Raw genomic sequence first — 19,645 nt, forward strand, 5'->3', positions numbered from 1 at the left:
AGCTAAGCTAAGCTAAGCTAAGCTAAGCTAACCTAACCTAACCTAACCTAACCTAACCTAACCTAACCTAACCGAACCTAACCTAACCTAACCTAACCTAGCCTAACCTAACCTAACCTAACCTAACCTAACCTAACCTAACCTAACCTAACCTAACCTAACCTAACCTAACCTAACCTAAGCTAACCTAACCTAACCTAACCTAACCTAAGCTAACCTAACCTAACCTAAGCTAAGCTAAGCTAAGCTAAGCTAAGCTAAGCTAAGCTAAGCTAAGCTAACCTAACCTAACCTAACCTAACCTAACCTAAGCTAAGCTAAGCTGAGCTAAGCTAAGCTAAGCTAAGCTAAGCTAAGCTAAGCTAAGCTAACCTAACCTAACCTAACCTAACCTAACCTAACCTAACCTAACCTAACCTAACCTAACCTAACCTAACCTAACCTAACCTAACCTAACCTAACCTAACCTAACCTAACCTAACCTAACCTAACCTAACCTAACCTAACCTAACCTAAGCTAAGCTAAGCTAAGCTAAGCTAAGCTAAGCTAAGCTAAGCTAAGCTAAGTTAAGCTAAGCTAAGCTAAGCTAAGCTAAGCTAAGCTAAGCTAAGCTAGGCTAGGCTAGGCTAGGCTAAGCTAAGCTAAGCTAAGCTAAGCTAAGCTAAGCTAAGCTAAGCTAAGCTAAGCTAAGCTAACCTAACCTAAGCTAACCTAACCTAACCTAACCTAACCTAACCTAACCTAACCTAACCTAACCTAACCTAACCTAACCTAACCTAACCTAACCTAACCTAACCTAACCTAACCTAACTTAACCTAACCTAACCTAACCTAACCTAACCTAACCTAACCTAACCTAACCTAACCTAACCTAACCTAACCTGACCTGACCTGACCTGACCTGACCTGACCTGACCTGACCTGACCTGACCTGACCTGACCTGACCTAACCTAACCTAACCTAACCTAACCTAACCTAACCTAACCTAACCTAACCTAACCTAACCTAACCTAACCTAACCTAACCTAACCTAACCTAACCTAACCTAACCTAACCTAACCTAACCTGACCTGACCTGACCTGACCTGACCTGACCTGACCTGACCTGACCTGACCTGACCTGACCTGACCTAACCTAACCTAACCTAACCTAACCTAATCTAACCTAACCTAACCTAACCTAACCTGACCTGACCTGACCTAACCTAACCTAACCTAACCTAACCTGACCTAACCTAACCTGACCTAACCTAACCTGACCTAACCTAACCTAACCTAACCTAACCTAACCTAACCTAACCTAACCTGACCTGACCTGACCTAACCTAACCTAACCTAACCTAACCTGACCTAACCTAACCTGACCTAACCTAACCTAACCTAACCTAGCTAACCTAACCTAACCTAACCTAACCTAACCTAACCTAACCTAACCTAAGCTAACCTAACCTAACCTAACCTAACCTAACCTAACCTAACCTAACCTAACCTAACCTAAGCTAAGCTATGCTAAGCTAAGCTAAGCTAAGCTAAGCTAAGCTAAGCTAAGCTAACCTAACCTAACCTAACCTAACCTAACCTAACCTAACCTAACCTAACCTAACCTAACCTAACCTAAGCTAAGCTAAGCTAAGCTAAGCTAAGCTAAGCTAAGCTAAGCTAAGCTAAGCTAAGCTAAGCTAAGCTAAGCTAAGCTAAGCTAAGCTAAGCTAACCTAACCTAACCTAACCTAACCTAACCTAACCTAACCTAACCTAACCTAACCTAACCTAACCTAACCTAACCTAACCTAACCTAACCTAACCTAACCTAACCTAACCTAACCTAACCTAACCTAACCTAACCTAACCTAACCTAACCTAACCTAACCTAACCTAACCTAACCTAACCTAACCTAACCTAACCTAGCTAACCTAACCTAACCTAACCTAACCTAACCTAACCTAACCTAACCTAACCTAACCTAACCTAACCTGACCTGACCTAACCTGACCTGACCTAACCTAACCTAACCTAACCTAACCTAACCTAACCTAACCTAACCTAACCTGACCTGACCTGACCTGACCTGACCTGACCTGACCTGACCTGACCTGACCTGACCTGACCTGACCTAACCTAACCTAACCTAACCTAACCTAACCTAACCTAACCTAACCTAACCTGACCTGACCTGACCTAACCTAACCTAACCTAACCTAACCTGACCTAACCTAACCTGACCTAACCTAACCTAACCTAACCTAACCTAACCTAACCTAACCTAACCTAACCTAAGCTAAGCTAAGCTAAGCTAAGCTAAGCTAAGCTAAGCTAACCTAACCTAACCTAACCTAACCTAACCTAACCTAACCTAAGCTAACCTAAGCTAACCTAACCTAACCTAACCTAACCTAACCTAACCTAACCTAAGCTAACCTAACCTAACCTAACCTAACCTAACCTAACCTAACCTAACCTAACCTAACCTAACCTAACCTAACCTAACCTAACCTAACCTAACCTAACCTAACCTAACCTAACCTAACCTAACCTAACCTAACCTAACCTAACCTGACCTGACCTAACCTGACCTGACCTAACCTAACCTAACCTAACCTAACCTAACCTAACCTGACCTGACCTGACCTGACCTGACCTGACCTGACCTGACTGACCTGACCTGACCTAACCTAACCTAACCTAACCTAACCTAACCTAACCTAACCTAACCTAACCTAACCTGACCTGACCTGACCTAACCTAACCTAACCTAACCTAACCTAACCTAACCTAACCTAACCTGACCTAACCTAACCTGACCTAACCTAACCTAACCTAACCTAACCTAACCTAACCTAACCTAACCTGACCTAACCTAACCTAACCTAACCTAACCTAACCTAACCTAACCAAAGCTAAGCTAAGCTGAGCTAAGCTAAGCTAAGCTAAGCTAAGCTAAGCTAAGCTAACCTAACCTAACCTAACCTAACCTAAGCTAACCTAACCTAACCTAACCTAACCTAACCTAACCTAACCTAACCTAACCTAACCTAACCTAACCTAAGCTAACCTAACCTAACCTAACCTAACCTAACCTAACCTAAGCTAAGCTAAGCTAAGCTAAGCTAAGCTAAGCTAAGCTAAGCTAAGCTAAGCTAAGCTAACCTAACCTAACCTAACCTAACCTAACCTAACCTAACCTAACCTAACCTAACCTAACCTAACCTAAGCTAAGCTAAGCTAAGCTAAGCTAAGCTAAGCTAACCTAACCTAACCTAACCTAACCTAACCTAACCTAACCTAACCTAACCTAACCTAAGCTAACCTAACCTAACCTAACCTAACCTAACCTAACCTAACCTAACCTAACCTAACCTAAGCTAACCTAAGCTAACCTAACCTAACCTAACCTAACCTAACCTAACCTAACCTAACCTAACCTAACCTAACCTAAGCTAAGCTAAGCTAAGCTAAGCTAAGCTAAGCTAAGCTAAGCTAACCTAACCTAACCTAACCTAAGCTAACCTAACCTAACCTAACCTAACCTAACCTAACCTAACCTAACCTAACCTAACCTAACCTAACCTAACCTAAGCTAGCCTAACCTAACCTAACCTAACCTAACCTAACCTAACCTAACCTAAGCTAAGCTAAGCTAAGCTAAGCTAACCTAACCTAACCTAACCTAACCTAACCTAACCTAACCTAACCTAACCTAACCTAACCTAACCTAACCTAACCTAACCTAACCTAACCTAACCTAACCTAACCTAACCTAACCTAACCTAACCTAACCTAACCTAACCTAACCTAACCTAACCTAAGCTAAGCTAAGCTAAGCTAAGCTAAGCTAAGCTAACCTAACCTAACCTAACCTAACCTAACCTAACCTAACCTAACCGAACCTAACCTAACCTAACCTAACCTAACCTAACCTAACCTAACCTAACCTAACCTAACCTAACCTAACCTAACCTAACCTAACCTAACCTAACCTAACCTAACCTGACCTGACCTGACCTGACCTGACCTGACCTGACCTGACCTGACCTGACCTGACCTGACCTGACCTGACCTGACCTAACCTAACCTAACCTAACCTAACCTAATCTAACCTAACCTAACCTAACCTAACCTGACCTGACCTGACCTAACCTAACCTAACCTAACCTAACCTGACCTAACCTAACCTGACCTAACCTAACCTGACCTAACCTAACCTAACCTAACCTAACCTAACCTAACCTAACCTAACCTGACCTGACCTGACCTAACCTAACCTAACCTAACCTAACCTGACCTAACCTAACCTGACCTAACCTAACCTAGCTAACCTAACCTAACCTAACCTAACCTAACCTAACCTAACCTAACCTAACCTAAGCTAACCTAACCTAACCTAACCTAACCTAACCTAACCTAAGCTAAGCTATGCTAAGCTAAGCTAAGCTAAGCTAAGCTAAGCTAAGCTAAGCTAACCTAACCTAACCTAACCTAACCTAACCTAACCTAACCTAACCTAACCTAACCTAACCTAACCTAACCTAACCTAAGCTAAGCTAAGCTAAGCTAAGCTAAGCTAAGCTAAGCTAAGCTAAGCTAAGCTAACCTAACCTAACCTAACCTAACCTAACCTAACCTAACCTAACCTAACCTAACCTAACCTAACCTAACCTAACCTAACCTAACCTAACCTAACCTAACCTAACCTAACCTAACCTAACCTAACCTAACCTAACCTAACCTAACCTAACCTAACCTAAGCTAACCTAACCTAACCTAACCTAACCTAACCTAACCTAACCTAACCTAACCTAACCTAACCTAACCTAACCTGACCTGACCTAACCTGACCTGACCTAACCTAACCTAACCTAACCTAACCTAACCTAACCTAACCTAACCTGACCTGACCTGACCTGACCTGACCTGACCTGACCTGACCTGACCTGACCTGACCTGACCTGACCTAACCTAACCTAACCTAACCTAACCTAACCTAACCTAACCTAACCTAACCTAACCTAACCTGACCTGACCTGACCTAACCTAACCTAACCTAACCTAACCTGACCTAACCTAACCTGACCTAACCTAACCTAACCTAACCTAACCTAACCTAACCTAACCTAAGCTAAGCTAAGCTAAGCTAAGCTAAGCTAAGCTAACCTAACCTAACCTAACCTAACCTAACCTAACCTAAGCTAACCTAAGCTAACCTAACCTAACCTAACCTAACCTAACCTAACCTAAGCTAACCTAACCTAACCTAACCTAACCTAACCTAACCTAACCTAACCTAACCTAACCTAACCTAACCTAACCTAACCTAACCTAACCTAACCTAACCTAACCTGACCTGACCTAACCTGACCTGACCTGACCTAACCTAACCTAACCTAACCTAACCTAACCTAACCTGACCTGACCTGACCTGACCTGACCTGACCTGACCTGACCTGACCTGACTGACCTGACCTGACCTAACCTAACCTAACCTAACCTAACCTAACCTAACCTAACCTAACCTAACCTAACCTAACCTGACCTGACCTGACCTAACCTAACCTAACCTAACCTAACCTGACCTAACCTAACCTGACCTAACCTAACCTAACCTAACCTAACCTAACCTAACCTAACCTGACCTAACCTAACCTAACCTAACCTAACCTAACCTAACCTAACCAAAGCTAAGCTAAGCTGAGCTAAGCTAAGCTAAGCTAAGCTAAGCTAAGCTAACCTAACCTAACCTAACCTAACCTAACCTAAGCTAACCTAACCTAACCTAACCTAACCTAACCTAACCTAACCTAACCTAAGCTAACCTAACCTAACCTAACCTAACCTAACCTAACCTAACCTAACCTAACCTAACCTAAGCTAAGCTAAGCTAAGCTAAGCTAAGCTAAGCTAAGCTAAGCTAAGCTAAGCTAACCTAACCTAACCTAACCTAACCTAACCTAACCTAACCTAACCTAACCTAACCTAACCTAAGCTATGCTAAGCTAAGCTAAGCTAAGCTAAGCTAACCTAACCTAACCTAACCTAACCTAACCTAACCTAAGCTAACCTAACCTAAGCTAACCTAACCTAACCTAACCTAACCTAACCTAACCTAACCTAACCTAACCTAACCTAACCTAACCTAACCTAACCTAACCTAACCTAACCTAACCTAACCTAACCTAACCTAACCTAACCTAACCTAACCTAACCTAACCTAACCTAACCTAACCTAACCTAACCTAACCTAACCTAAGCTAAGCTAAGCTAAGCTAAGCTAAGCTAAGCTAACCTAACCTAACCTAACCTAACCTAACCTAACCTAACCTAACCTAACCGAACCTAACCTAACCTAACCTAACCTAGCCTAACCTAACCTAACCTAACCTAACCTAACCTAACCTAACCTAACCTAACCTAACCTAACCTAACCTAACCTAACCTAACCTAACCTAACCTAACCTAAGCTAACCTAACCTAACCTAACCTAACCTAACCTAACCTAACCTAACCTAACCTAACCTAACCTAAGCTAAGCTAAGCTAAGCTAAGCTAAGCTAAGCTAAGCTAAGCTAAGCTAACCTAACCTAACCTAACCTAACCTAACCTAACCTAACCTAACCTAACCTAAGCTAAGCTAAGCTAAGCTAAGCTAAGCTAAGCTAAGCTAAGCTAAGCTAAGCTAACCTAACCTAACCTAACCTAACCTAACCTAACCTAACCTAACCTAACCTAACCTAACCTAACCTAACCTAACCTAACCTAACCTAACCTAACCTAACCTAACCTAACCTAACCTAAGCTAAGCTAAGCTAAGCTAAGCTAAGCTAAGCTAAGCTAAGCTAAGCTAAGCTAAGCTAAGCTAAGCTAGGCTAGGCTAGGCTAAGCTAAGCTAAGCTAAGCTAAGCTAAGCTAAGCTAAGCTAAGCTAAGCTAAGCTAACCTAACCTAAGCTAACCTAACCTAACCTAACCTAACCTAACCTAACCTAACCTAACCTAACCTAACCTAACCTAACCTAACCTAACCTAACCTAACCTAACCTAACCTAACCTAACCTAACCTAACCTAACCTAACCTAACCTAACCTAACCTGACCTGACCTGACCTAACCTAACCTGACCTGACCTGACCTGACCTGACCTGACCTGACCTGACCTGACCTGACCTAACCTAACCTAACCTAACCTAACCTAACCTAACCTAACCTAACCTAACCTAACCTAACCTAACCTAACCTAACCTAACCTAACCTAACCTAACCTAACCTAACCTAACCTAACCTAACCTAACCTAACCTAAGCTAAGCTAAGCTGAGCTAAGCTAAGCTAAGCTAACCTAACCTAACCTAACCTAACCTAACCTAACCTAACCTAACCTAACCTAACCTAACCTAACCTAACCTAACCTAACCTAACCTAACCTGACCTGACCTAACCTGACCTGACCTAACCTAACCTAACCTAACCTAACCTAACCTAACCTAACCTAACCTAACCTAACCTGACCTGACCTGACCTGACCTGACCTGACCTGACCTGACCTGACCTGACCTGACCTGACCTGACCTGACCTGACCTGACCTAACCTAACCTAACCTAACCTAACCTAACCTAACCTAACCTAACCTGACCTGACCTGACCTAACCTAACCTAACCTAACCTAACCTGACCTAACCTAACCTGACCTAACCTAACCTAACCTAACCTAACCTAACCTAAGCTAACCTAACCTAACCTAACCTAACCTAACCTAACCTAACCTAACCTAACCTAACCTAACCTAACCTAACCTAACCTAACCTAACCTAACCTAACCTAACCTAACCTAACCTGACCTGACCTAACCTGACCTGACCTACCCTAACCTAACCTAACCTAACCTAACCTAACCTGACCTGACCTGACCTGACCTGACCTGACCTGACCTGACCTGACCTGACTGACCTGACCTGACCTGACCTAACCTAACCTAACCTAACCTAACCTAACCTAACCTAACCTAACCTAACCTAACCTAACCTAACCTGACCTGACCTGACCTAACCTAACCTAACCTAACCTAACCTGACCTAACCTAACCTGACCTAACCTAACCTAACCTAACCTAACCTAACCTAACCTAACCTAACCTGACCTAACCTAACCTAACCTAACCTAACCTAACCTAAGCTAAGCTAAGCTGAGCTAAGCTAAGCTAAGCTAAGCTAAGCTAAGCTAACCTAACCTAACCTAACCTAACCTAAGCTAACCTAACCTAACCTAACCTAACCTAACCTAACCTAACCTAACCTAACCTAACCTAACCTAACCTAACCTAAGCTAACCTAACCTAACCTAACCTAACCTAACCTAACCTAACCTAACCTAACCTAACCTAACCTAAGCTAAGCTAAGCTAAGCTAAGCTAAGCTAAGCTAAGCTAAGCTAAGCTAAGCTAAGCTAAGATAAGCTAAGCTAACCTAACCTAACCTAACCTAACCTAACCTAACCTAACCTAACCTAACCTAACCTAACCTAACCTAACCTAACCTAACCTAACCTAACCTAACCTAACCTAACCTAAGCTAAGCTAAGCTAAGCTAAGCTAAGCTAAGCTAAGCTAAGCTAAGCTAAGCTAAGCTAACCTAACCTAACCTAACCTAACCTAACCTAACCTAACCTAACCTAACCTAAGCTAACCTAACCTAACCTAACCTAACCTAACCTAACCTAACCTAACCTAACCTAACCTAAGCTAACCTAACCTAACCTAACCTAACCTAACCTAACCTAACCTAACCTAACCTAACCTAACCTAAGCTAACCTAACCTAAGCTAAGCTAAGCTAAGCTAAGCTAAGCTAAGCTAAGCTAACCTAACCTAACCTAACCTAACCTAACCTAACCTAACCTAACCTAACCTAACCTAACCTAACCTAACCTAACCTAACCTAACCTAACCTAACCTAACCTAACCGAACCTAACCTAACCTAACCTAACCTAACCTAACCTAACCTAACCTAACCTAACCTAACCTAACCTAACCTAACATAACCTAACCTAACCTAACCTAACCTAACCTAACCTAACCTAAGCTAAGCTAAGCTAAGCTAAGCTAAGCTAGGCTAGGCTAGGCTAAGCTAAGCTAAGCTAAGCTAAGCTAAGCTAAGCTAAGCTAAGCTAACCTAACCTAAGCTAACCTAACCTAACCTAACCTAACCTAACCTAACCTAACCTAACCTAACCTAACCTAACCTAACCTAACCTAACCTAACCTAACCTAACCTAACCTAACCTAACCTAACCTAACCTAACCTAACCTAACCTAACCTAACCTAACCTAACCTAACCTAACCTAACCTAACCTAACCTAACCTATCCTGACCTGACCTGACCTGACCTGACCTGACCTGACCTAACCTAACCTAACCTAACCTAACCTAACCTAACCTAACCTGACCTGACCTGACCTGACCTGACCTGACCTGACCTGACCTGACCTGACCTGACCTAACCTAACCTAACCTAACCTAACCTAACCTAACCTAACCTAACCTAACCTAACCTGACCTGACCTGACCTAACCTAACCTAACCTAACCTAACCTGACCTAACCTAACCTGACCTAACCTAACCTGACCTAACCTAACCTAACCTAACCTAACCTAACCTAACCTAACCTAACCTGACCTGACCTGACCTAACCTAACCTGACCTAACCTAACCTGACCTAACCTAACCTAACCTAACCTAGCTAACCTAACCTAACCTAACCTAACCTAACCTAACCTAACCTAACCTAACCTAACCTAACCTAACCTAACCTAACCTAACCTAACCTAACCTAAGCTAAGCTATGCTAAGCTAAGCTAAGCTAAGCTAAGCTAAGCTAAGCTAAGCTAAGCTAACCTAACCTAACCTAACCTAACCTAACCTAACCTAACCTAACCTAACCTAACCTAACCTAACCTAACCTAACCTAACCTAACCTAACCTAACCTAACCTAAGCTAAGCTAAGCTAAGCTAAGCTAAGCTAAGCTAAGCTAACCTAACCTAACCTAACCTAACCTAACCTAACCTAACCTAACCTAACCTAACCTAACCTAACCTAACCTAACCTAACCTAACCTAACCTAACCTAACCTAACCTAACCTAACCTAACCTAACCTAACCTAACCTAACCTAACCTAACCTAACCTATCCTAACCTAACCTAACCTAACCTAACCTAACCTAACCTAACCTAACCTAAGCTAACCTAAGCTAACCTAACCTAACCTAACCTAACCTAACCTAACCTAACCTAACCTAAGCTAACCTAACCTAACCTAACCTAACCTAACCTAACCTAACCTAACCTAACCTAACCTAACCTAACCTAACCTAACCTAACCTAACCTAACCTGACCTGACCTAACCTGACCTGACCTAACCTAACCTAACCTAACCTAACCTAACCTAACCTAACCTAACCTAACCTAACCTAACCTGACCTGACCTGACCTGACCTGACCTGACCTGACCTGACCTGACCTGACCTGACCTGACCTGACCTGACCTGACCTAACCTAACCTAACCTAACCTAACCTAACCTAACCTAACCTAACCTAACCTAACCTAACCTAACCTAACCTAACCTAACCTAACCTAACCTAACCTAACCTAACCTAACCTAACCTAACCTAACCTAACCTAACCTAACCTAACCTAACCTAACCTAACCTAAGCTAAGCTAAGCTAAGCTAAGCTAAGCTAAGCTAAGCTAAGCTAAGCTAAGCTAACCTAACCTAACCTAACCTAACCTAACCTAACCTAACCTAACCTAACCTAACCTAACCTAACCTAACCTAAGCTAACCTAACCTAACCTAACCTAACCTAACCTAACCTAACCTAACCTAACCTAACCTAACCTAAGCTAAGCTAAGCTAAGCTAAGCTAAGCTAAGCTAAGCTAAGCTAAGCTAAGCTAACCTAACCTAACCTAACCTAACCTAACCTAACCTAACCTAACCTAACCTAACCTAACCTAACCTAACCTAACCTAACCTAACCTAACCTAACCTAACCTAAGCTAAGCTAAGCTAAGCTAAGCTAAGCTAAGCTAAGCTAAGCTAAGCTAAGCTAAGCTAAGCTAAGCTAAGCTAAGCTAACCTAACCTAACCTAACCTAACCTAACCTAACCTAACCTAACCTAACCTAACCTAACCTAACCTAACCTAACCTAACCTAACCTAACCTAACCTAACCTAACCTAACCTAACCTAACCTAACCTAACCTAACCTAACCTAACCTAACCTAACCTAACCTAACCTAACCTAACCTAACCTAACCTAACCTAACCTAAGCTAACCTAAGCTAACCTAACCTAACCTAACCTAACCTAACCTAACCTAAGCTAACCTAACCTAACCTAACCTAACCTAACCTAACCTAACCTAACCTAACCTAACCTAACCTAACCTAACCTAACCTAACCTAACCTGACCTGACCTAACCTGACCTGACCTGACCTAACCTGACCTGACCTAACCTAACCTAACCTAACCTAACCTAACCTAACCTGACCTGACCTGACCTGACCTGACCTGACCTGACCTGACCTGACCTGACCTAACCTAACCTAACCTAACCTAACCTAACCTAACCTAACCTAACCTAACCTAACCTGACCTGACCTGACCTAACCTAACCTAACCTAACCTAACCTGACCTAACCTAACCTGACCTAACCTAACCTAACCTAACCTAACCTAACCTAACCTAACCTGACCTAACCTAACCTAACCTAACCTAACCTAACCTAACCTAAGCTAAGCTAAGCTAAGCTAAGCTAAGCTAAGCTAAGCTAAGCTAAGCTAACCTAACCTAACCTAACCTAACCTAACCTAACCTAACCTAAGCTAACCTAACCTAACCTAACCTAACCTAACCTAACCTAACCTAACCTAACCTAACCTAACCTAACCTAACCTAAGCTAACCTAACCTAACCTAACCTAACCTAACCTAAGCTAAGCTAAGCTAAGCTAAGCTAAGCTAAGCTAAGCTAAGCTAAGCTAAGCTAAGCTAACCTAACCTAACCTAACCTAACCTAACCTAACCTAACCTAACCTAACCTAACCTAACCTAACCTAACCTAACCTAACCTAACCTAACCTAACCTAACCTAACCTAACCTAACCTAACCTAACCTAACCTAACCTAACCTAACCTAACCTAACCTAACCTAACCTAAGCTAAGCTAAGCTAAGCTAAGCTAAGCTAAGCTAAGCTAACCTAACCTAACCTAACCTAACCTAACCTAACCTAACCTAACCTAACCTAACCTAACCGAACCTAACCTAATCTAACCTAACCTAACCTAACCTAACCTAACCTAACCTAACCTAACCTAACCTAACCTAACCTAACCTAACCTAACCTAACCTAACCTAACCTAACCTAACCTAACCTAAGCTAAGCTAAGCTAAGCTAAGCTAAGCTAAGGTAACCTAACCTAACCTAACCTAACCTAACCTAACCTAACCTAACCTAACCTAACCTAACCTAAGCTAAGCTAAGCTAAGCTAAGCTAAGCTAAGCTAAGCTAAGCTAAGCTAAGCTAAGCTAACCTAACCTAACCTAACCTAACCTAACCTAACCTAACCTAACCTAACCGAACCTAACCTAACCTAACCTAACCTAACCTAACCTAACCTAACCTAACCTAACCTAACCTAACCTAACCTAACCTAAGCTAAGCTAAGCTAAGCTAAGCTAAGCTAAGCTAAGCTAAGCTAAGTTAAGCTAAGCTAAGCTAAGCTAAGCTAAGCTAAGCTAAGCTAGGCTAGGCTAAGCTAAGCTAAGCTAAGCTAAGCTAAGCTAACCTAACCTAACCTAACCTAACCTAACCTAACCTAACCTAACCTAACCTAACCTAACCTAACCTAACCTAACCTAACCTAACCTAACCTAACCTAACCTAACCTAACCTAACCTGACCTGACCTGACCTGACCTGACCTGACCTGACCTGACCTGACCTGACCTGACCTGACCTGACCTGACCTAACCTAACCTAACCTAACCTAACCTAACCTAACCTAACCTAACCTAACCTAACCTAACCTAACCTAACCTAACCTAACCTAACCTAACCTAACCTAACCTAACCTAACCTAACCTAACCTAACCTAACCTAAGCTAACCTAACCTAACCTAACCTAACCTAACCTAACCTAACCTAACCTAACCTAACCTAACCTAACCTAACCTAACCTAACCTAACCTAACCTAACCTAACCTAACCTAACCTAACCTAACCTAACCTAACCTAACCTAACCTAACCTGACCTGACCTAACCTGACCTGACCTAACCTAACCTAACCTAACCTAACCTAACCTAACCTAACCTAACCTAACCTGACCTGACCTGACCTAACCTAACCTAACCTGACCTGACCTGACCTGACCTGACCTGACCTGACCTGACCTGACCTGACCTGACCTGACCTAACCTAACCTAACCTAACCTAACCTAACCTAACCTAACCTAACCTAACCTGACCTGACCTGACCTGACCTGACCTGACCTGACCTGACCTGACCTAACCTAACCTAACCTAACCTGACCTAACCTAACCTAACCTAACCTAACCTAACCTAACCTAACCTGACCTAACCTAACCTAACCTAACCTAACCTAACCTAACCTAACCTAACCTAAGCTAAGCTAAGCTAAGCTAAGCTAAGCTAACCTAACCTAACCTAACCTAACCTAACCTAACCTAACCTAACCTAAGCTAACCTAACCTAACCTAACCTAACCTAACCTAACCTAACCTAACCTAACCTAACCTAACCTAACCTAACCTAAGCTAAGCTGAGCTAAGCTAAGCTAAGCTAAGCTAAGCTAAGCTAACCTAACCTAACCTAACCTAACCTAAGCTAACCTAACCTAACCTAACCTAACCTAACCTAACCTAACCTAACCTAACCTAACCTAACCTAACCTAAGCTAACCTAACCTAACCTAACCTAACCTAAGCTAACCTAACCTAACCTAACCTAACCTAACCTAACCTAACCTAACCTAACCTAAGCTAAGCTAAGCTAAGCTAAGCTAAGCTAAGCTAAGCTAAGCTAAGCTAAGCTAAGCTAAGCTAACCTAACCTAACCTAACCTAACCTAACCTAACCTAACCTAACCTAACCTAACCTAAGCTAAGCTAAGCTAAGCTAAGCTAAGCTAAGCTAAGCTAAGCTAAGCTAAGCTAACCTAACCTAACCTAACCTAACCTAACCTAACCTAACCTAACCTAAGCTAACCTAACCTAACCTAACCTAACCTAACCTAACCTAACCTAACCTAACCTAACCTAAGCTAACCTAACCTAACCTAACCTAACCTAACCTAACCTAACCTAACCTAACCTAACCTAAGCTAAGCTAAGCTAAGCTAAGCTAAGCTAAGCTAAGCTAACCTAACCTAACCTAACCTAACCTAAGCTAACCTAACCTAACCTAACCTAACCTAACCTAACCTAACCTAACCTAACCTAACCTAACCTAACCTAACCTAACCTAAGCTAACCTAACCTAACCTAACCTAACCTAACCTAACCTAAGCTAAGCTAACCTAACCTAACCTAACCTAACCTAACCTAACCTAACCTAACCTAACCTAACCTAACCTAACCTAACCTAACCTAACCTAACCTAACCTAACCTAACCTAACCTAACCTAAGCTAAGCTAAGCTAAGCTAAGCTAAGCTAAGCTAAGCTAAGCTAACCTAACCTAACCTAACCTAACCTAACCTAACCTAACCTAACCTAACCTAACCTAACCTAACCTAACCTAACCTAACCTAACCTAACCTAACCTAACCTAACCTAACCTAAGCTAACCTAACCTAACCTAACCTAACCTAACCTAACCTAACCTAACCTAACCTAAAATAACCTAAGCTAACCTAAGCTAAGCTAAGCTAAGCTAAGCTAAGCTAAGCTAAGCTAAGCTAACCTAACCTAACCTAACCTAACCTAACCTAACCTAACCTAACCTAACCTAACCTAACCTAACCTAAGCTAAGCTAAGCTAAGCTAAGCTAAGCTAAGCTAAGCTAAGCTAAGCTAAGCTAAGCTTAGCTAAGCTAAGCTAAGCTAAGCTAAGCTAAGCTAAGCTAACCTAACCTAACCTAACCTAACCTAACCTAACCTAACCTAACCTAACCTAACCTAACCTAACCTAACCTAACCTAACCTAACCTAACCTAACCTAACCTAACCTAACCTAACCTAAGCTAAGCTAAGCTAAGCTAAGCTAAGCTAAGCTAAGCTAAGTTAAGCTAAGCTAAGCTAAGCTAAGCTAAGCTAGGCTAGGCTAGGCTAAGCTAAGCTAAGCTAAGCTAAGCTAAGCTAAGCTAAGCTAAGCTAACCTAACCTAAGCTAACCTAACCTAACCTAACCTAACCTAACCTAACCTAACCTAACCTAACCTAACCTAACCTAACCTAACCTAACCTAACCTGACCTGACCTGACCTGACCTGACCTGACCTGACCGGACCTGACCTAACCTAACCTAACCTAACCTAACCTAACCTAACCTGACCTGACCTGACCTGACCTGACCTGACCTGACCTGACCTGACCTGACCTGACCTGACCTGACCTGACCTGACCTAACCTAACCTAACCTAACCTAACCTAACCTAACCTAACCTAACCTAACCTGACCTGACCTGACCTAACCTAACCTAACCTAACCTAACCTAACCTGACCTAACCTAACCTGACCTAACCTAACCTGACCTAACCTAACCTAACCTAACCTAACCTAACCTAACCTAACCTAACCTGACCTGACCTGACCTAACCTAACCTGACCTAACCTAACCTGACCTAACCTAACCTAACCTAACCTAGCTAACCTAACCTAACCTAACCTAACCTAACCTAACCTAACCTAAGCTAACCTAACCTAACCTAACCTAACCTAACCTAACCTAACCTAACCTAACCTAACCTAACCTAAGCTAAGCTATGCTAAGCTAAGCTAAGCTAAGCTAAGCTAAGCTAAGCTAAGCTAAGCTAACCTAACCTAACCTAACCTAACCTAACCTAACCTAACCTAACCTAACCTAAGCTAAGCTAAGCTAAGCTAAGCTAAGCTAAGCTAAGCTAACCTAACCTAACCTAACCTAACCTAACCTAACCTAACCTAACCTAACCTAACCTAACCTAACCTAACCTAACCTAACCTAACCTAACCTAACCTAACCTAACCTAACCTAACCTAACCTAACCTAACCTAACCTAACCTAACCTAACCTAACCTAACCTAACCTAAGCTAACCTAAGCTAACCTAACCTAACCTAACCTAACCTAACCTAACCTAACCTAACCTAACCTAACCTAACCTAACCTAAGCTAACCTAACCTAACCTAACCTAACCTAAGCTAACCTAACCTAACCTAACCTAACCTAACCTAACCTAACCTAAGCTAAGCTAAGCTAAGCTAAGCTAAGCTAAGCTAAGCTAAGCTAAGCTAAGCTAAGCTAAGCTAAGCTAACCTAACCTAACCTAACCTAACCTAACCTAACCTAACCTAACCTAACCTAACCTAACCTAACCTAAGCTAAGCTAAGCTAAGCTAAGCTAACCTAACCTAACCTAACCTAACCTAACCTAACCTAACCTAACCTAAGCTAACCTAACCTAACCTAACCTAACCTAACCTAACCTAACCTAACCTAACCTAAGCTAACCTAACCTAACCTAACCTAACCTAACCTAACCTAACCTAACCTAACCTAACCTAAGCTAAGCTAAGCTAAGCTAAGCTAAGCTAAGCTAACCTAACCTAACCTAACCTAACCTAACCTAAGCTAACCTAACCTAACCTAACCTAACCTAACCTAACCTAACCTAAGCTAAGCTAACCTAACCTAACCTAACCTAACCTAACCTAACCTAACCTAACCTAACCTAACCTAACCTAACCTAACCTAACCTAACCTAACCTAACCTAACCTAACCTAACCTAACCTAACCTAACCTAAGCTAAGCTAAGCTAAGCTAAGCTAACCTAACCTAACCTAACCTAACCTAACCTAACCTAACCTAACCTAACCTAACCTAACCTAACCTAACCTAACCGAACCTAACCTAACCTAACCTAACCTAACCTAACCTAACCTAACCTAACCTAACCTAACCTAACCTAACCTAACCTAACCTAAGCTAACCTAACCTAACCTAACCTAACCTAACCTAACCTAACCTAACCTAACCTAACCTAACCTAAGCTAACCTAAGCTAAGCTAAGCTAAGCTAAGCTAAGCTAAGCTAAGCTAACCTAACCTAACCTAACCTAACCTAACCTAACCTAACCTAACCTAACCTAACCTAACCTAACCTAAGCTAAGCTAAGCTAAGCTAAGCTAAGCTAAGCTAAGCTAACCTAACCTAACCTAACCTAACCTAACCTAACCTAACCTAACCTAACCTAACCTAACCTAACCTAACCTAACCGAACCTAACCTAACCTAACCTAACCTAACCTAACCTAACCTAACCTAACCTAACCTAACCGAACCTAACCTAACCTAACCTAACCTAACCTAACCTAACCTAACCTAACCTAACCTAACCTAACCTAACCTAAGCTAAGCTAAGCTAAGCTAAGCTAAGCTAAGCTAAGCTAAGCTAAGCTAAGCTAAGTTAAGCTAAGCTAAGCTAAGCTAAGCTAAGCTAGGCTAGGCTAGGCTAAGCTAAGCTAAGCTAAGCTAAGCTAAGCTAAGCTAAGCTAAGCTAAGCTAACCTAACCTAAGCTAACCTAACCTAACCTAACCTAACCTAACCTAACCTAACCTAACCTAACCTAACCTAACCTAACCTAACCTAACCTGACCTGACCTGACCTGACCTGACCTGACCTGACCTGACCTAACCTAACCTAACCTAACCTAACCTAACCTAACCTAACCTAACCTGACCTGACCTGACCTGACCTGACCTGACCTGACCTGACCTGACCTGACCTGACCTGACCTGACCTGACCTGACCTAACCTAACCTAACCTAACCTAACCTAACCTAACCTAACCTAACCTGACCTGACCTGACCTAACCTAACCTAACCTAACCTAACCTAACCTGACCTAACCTAACCTGACCTAACCTAACCTGACCTAACCTAACCTAACCTAACCTAACCTAACCTAACCTAACCTAACCTAACCTAACCTGACCTAACCTGACCTAACCTAACCTGACCTAACCTAACCTGACCTAACCTAACCTAACCTAACCTAGCTAACCTAACCTAACCTAACCTAACCTAACCTAACCTAACCTAACCTAACCTAACCTAAGCTAACCTAACCTAACCTAACCTAACCTAACCTAACCTAACCTAACCTAACCTAACCTAACCTAACCTAAGCTAAGCTATGCTAAGCTAAGCTAAGCTAAGCTAAGCTAAGCTAAGCTAAGCTAAGCTAAGCTAAGCTAACCTAACCTAACCTAACCTAACCTAACCTAACCTAACCTAACCTAACCTAACCTAACCTAAGCTAAGCTAAGCTAAGCTAAGCTAAGCTAAGCTAAGCTAACCTAACCTAACCTAACCTAACCTAACCTAACCTAACCTAACCTAACCTAACCTAACCTAACCTAACCTAACCTAACCTAACCTAACCTAACCTAACCTAACCTAACCTAACCTAACCTAACCTAACCTAACCTAACCTAACCTAAGCTAACCTAAGCTAACCTAACCTAACCTAACCTAACCTAACCTAACCTAACCTAACCTAACCTAAGCTAACCTAACCTAACCTAACCTAACCTAACCTAACCTAACCTAACCTGACCTGACCTGACCTGACCTGACCTGACCTGACCTGACCTGACCTGACCTGACCTAACCTAACCTAACCTAACCTAACCTAACCTAACCTAACCTAACCTAACCTAACCTAACCTAACCTGACCTAACCTAACCTAACCTAACCTAACCTAACCTAACCTAACCTAACCTGACCTAACCTAACCTAACCTAACCTAACCTAACCTAACCTAACCTAACCTAACCTGACCTAACCTAACCTAACCTAACCTAACCTAACCTAACCTAACCTAACCTAACCTAAGCTAAGCTAAGCTAAGCTAAGCTAAGCTAAGCTAAGCTAAGCTAACCTAACCTAACCTAACCTAAGCTAACCTAACCTAACCTAACCTAACCTAACCTAACCTAACCTAACCTAACCTAACCTAACCTAACCTAACCTAACCTAAGCTAACCTAACCTAACCTAACCTAACCTAACCTAACCTAACCTAACCTAAGCTAAGCTAAGCTAAGCTAAGCTAAGCTAAGCTAAGCTAAGCTAAGCTAAGCTAAGCTAACCTAACCTAACCTAACCTAACCTAACCTAACCTAACCTAACCTAACCTAACCTAACCTAACCTAACCTAACCTAACCTAACCTAACCTAACCTAACCTAACCTAAGCTAAGCTAAGCTAAGCTAAGCTAAGCTAACCTAACCTAACCTAACCTAACCTAACCTAACCTAAGCTAACCTAACCTAACCTAACCTAACCTAACCTAACCTAACCTAACCTAACCTAACCTAACCTAACCTAACCTAACCTAAGCTAAGCTAAGCTGAGCTAAGCTAAGCT

This window comes from Amblyomma mixtum, chromosome 10 (genome assembly GCF_055824585.1).
Source record: "Amblyomma mixtum isolate Tamu chromosome 10, ASM5582458v1, whole genome shotgun sequence".
NCBI classification, from domain to species: domain Eukaryota; kingdom Metazoa; phylum Arthropoda; class Arachnida; order Ixodida; family Ixodidae; genus Amblyomma; species Amblyomma mixtum.